The sequence below is a fragment of the Myotis daubentonii genome, chromosome 7 (genome assembly GCF_963259705.1).
Source record: "Myotis daubentonii chromosome 7, mMyoDau2.1, whole genome shotgun sequence".
Taxonomy (NCBI): domain Eukaryota; kingdom Metazoa; phylum Chordata; class Mammalia; order Chiroptera; family Vespertilionidae; genus Myotis; species Myotis daubentonii.
This window is the reverse complement of record NC_081846.1, coordinates 63,333,496-63,336,796: the sequence shown is the minus strand read 5'-3', so window position 1 is coordinate 63,336,796 and position 3,301 is coordinate 63,333,496. Positions and strand designations below refer to the sequence as shown.

The 3,301-nt window shown below is 41.2% G+C and overlaps 1 pseudogene; it reads right to left on the bottom strand.

The window, feature by feature from the left end:
• Window positions 1-875: 875 nt before the first annotated feature.
• LOC132238859 (protein FAM136A-like) lies at window positions 876-1,245 on the bottom strand (annotated as a pseudogene).
• Between the last annotated feature and the right edge of the window lie 2,056 nt (window positions 1,246-3,301).

The window sequence follows — 3,301 nt, the reverse complement described above, 5'->3', positions numbered from 1 at the left end:
AAGCAGCCAACAGTTCCTCTTTCACTGTGCATTGTTCTGAGCACAATCCGAACCCCTGTCCCTTCGAGGTGAAGTGCCACTGCAGGACTGTCCTGTCACTGCGCTGCAGGCAGGCCTAGGCCCAGCACGGAGCCAGTGGGAAGGGAGGTCTGCCTCCCGTACCCAGGGTGACATCGCCTCTCGGGTGTTTGGAGGGTTTCTGAGCTGGATTATGGAATGTGCATGAACTTAGGACGTGCACATCCACATCCTGATGGACAGAAAGACAGATCCAAGGGAACCTTTCAAAGTTCTTATCCAAACTACCTCCCCAACCCCACATCTTAAATCAACTTTATGCCCTTGCATGTAAAACAAAACCAAGCAACACAAATGCCCAGAGACCGGTTTTCCTTCTAAACGAGGGAGCCATGGGCTTTGTGTTCGAGCTTCTGGGAAACGGCATGGCGATGCTTCTGGGAAACAGGCGGCTGGCAACAAACAGAAACACCTCTCCTCACACGCCGCCAGGTCACCGGCACGTCAGAGGAGCCTGTCAGCCTGTTGGTGCCTCAGAGGGCTCTGGCTTGGCTTGCGGGAAATGCCAGTTGCCAGGCATTTTGCCACAGAAAATTTAGGCTCTCAAAAACTCTCTGACCCAAAGTATAGCACCGGTTTTAACCATTTCACTTTCTAGGATTAAAACACAAAAGAACCAGTGTCCGGAGGCAAGTGACACATGCCTTAAACTTGCTGCCGTCCTTAATTCTTCATTCATAAACTTAGCATAAAAAAACAAAATTGTCATTCTTCATTTGACATAGATTCCTGCCCTCGGCCTCCAAAGCCAAGGGCAAAGTCTGCTATTTCTGAATGAATGAGACTCCTCTTCGTGGTCATGGTTGGATGAGGGTCATATGGTCATCCACACGCTTGGTCACACACCTCTCCAGCTGCCACTTCACCTGCTCTTTCCTCCTGCATCTATGGAGTCTTGGACGTTGTCCTTGCAATGCTTGGTGTCCCGGGCCAGGCGACCCCGGAACTTCTCCAATTCACTGGAAATCAGGGCCTGGGCTCCAGCCAGAGGCGCTGGCAGTGCTCAATGCCCTGGCGCACCTGCTGCATGGACGCCTGGCTGTCCTCACAACAGCCGGCACGGCGCCAGACCATGAGGTCCTGCATCTCCCAGATAGTCTCTCTCTCCAGGCTCTCCGCCATGGAGTCCACAGTCTCCTGCACCCGAAGCTGCTGCAGGTCCGCCATAGCGACCCTGTGCTGCCCCGCACGGCGACAGCGCCCACATGCACTCCATGTCCCACCGCACCCTCGGGGGTTTTTCGTTGTTGTTGTTAATCTTCACCTGAGGTTATTATTTTTCTGTTGATTTTTAGACAGCGTTAAAGGGAGCATCAGAGACAGAGAGAGAGAAACATCAGTGTGAGAGAGACACAACAATTTGTTGCCTCTACACTCCCCGACCAGGGCCAGGGATTGAGCCTGCAACCGAGGTACCTGCCCTTGACCCTCCAGTGCACAGGTGACTCTCTAACAGTAAGCAACACCAGCCAGGTCTCTTTTTTTAATTCTCACCCAAGGATATGTTTTTACTGATTTTTAGAAAGAGTGGAATGAAGAGAGAGAGAGAGAGAGACATCAATGTGACCCAAAAATTTCATGGCAGTGTAAACAACAGGGAGTAATACCAGTAGATAAAATTCCCAAACTCTGTACAAACACAGACAAAAAAAATGTACACTTGTTGTTACATAAATAGTAAGGCCAAAAGGGTTAATCCTTTGCCATCTTTGCAGTGATCCATCAGTGAACTTTTGCCGAACAGACTGGAGTCAGGTCAATGTAACATTATTTTAAAGGAGAAGAAACTCTAAGCATAAAAATATGCCAGTTTCCTAAGGGACAAAGCTGATAAACAAATATGTCTGTATGTTTACATCTTCTTTTGGAACCCAATAGCTCCCAAACTTTTAGAAATAATCCTTTCAATAAAAGAAAAAAGATTGGAGGATGCATCTCCAATAAGTGGTGACTTTATAAACATTAACTTATGTATTTATGCAACATAAATCTACTCTAAAAATATGTTGTGGATATAATAATTTTTAAATGATGTGATAAACATAAAATAAATAATTTAAAAGCTTTACATATTTTCTACCCATATTATCATTGACTAATATCCTAACACAATATATACTTAGAATTTGTTATTGACTGCAGCAGAGGTAAATCCATATTTTAAAATAGTTGCATTGATATTTGTAATATTTTTACTGACTTCTTATCAGATCCTCTTAATGTGGCTGGCAAGTAGAAATTATTGGAAGTAGAGTAGCAACTCTGCCATTTATTACTACCTGCAGCTTGCATTAGTTTTATCTTGCATTTAATTTCCTGTGCAATACTAGTATATTTTATCAATATTTATTCCATAATTGTGAAGGTTAAATTAGTAAATATACTGTATAGGTAAAAATGTACTAATAAAATACATACATAATATGAATAATTTGATGCAAAAATCTACTTAAGAGGATGCTTGAGGCATTGCAATACACTGGTATTAATCACATGAGGACACCATGCCCACTCTCCACATTGTGGAACTCCTACTCTTTCTACAAAATAACTTCTGTACCATCTGAAAAATGGACCTGCAGCAGGTGAATATAACCATTAATTTATATATTAAAATTAATTGCATAAGCAACAAAAGAAAAATAGATAAATCAAACTTCACCGAAATGTTAAGACTTTTGTGCATAAAGGATACTGTCACAACAGAATAAAAAGACAACTCACAGAATGGGAGAATATGTTTGCAAATCATATATCTGATAAGGTATTAATATCAACAATATATAAAAACTCCTGTAAGTCAACAACAAAACATGATGACAAAATGGGTAAAGGACTGGAACAGACATTTCTCCAAAGGAAATATACAAATGGCCAATAATCACATGAAAAAATGTTCAACATCACTAGTCATTAGGAAATTGGAAGTCAAAATTAGAGTGAGCTACCACTTCAAAACCATTAGGCTTATTATTAAAATAAAACACAGAAAATAATGTGGTAGCAAGGATGTAGAGATATTAGAACACTCATGCATTCATGGTGGTTATATAAAATGTGTGTCACTGTGGAAATAGTTTGTTCCTCAAAAAGTTAAACATAAAATTACCATATGATCCAGCAAATCTACCTCAAAAAAAAATTTTAAAACAAGGACCAAAATAGATACTAGAATGCAATGTTCATAGCAGCATTATTTCCAATAGCCAAAAGGTAGAAACAA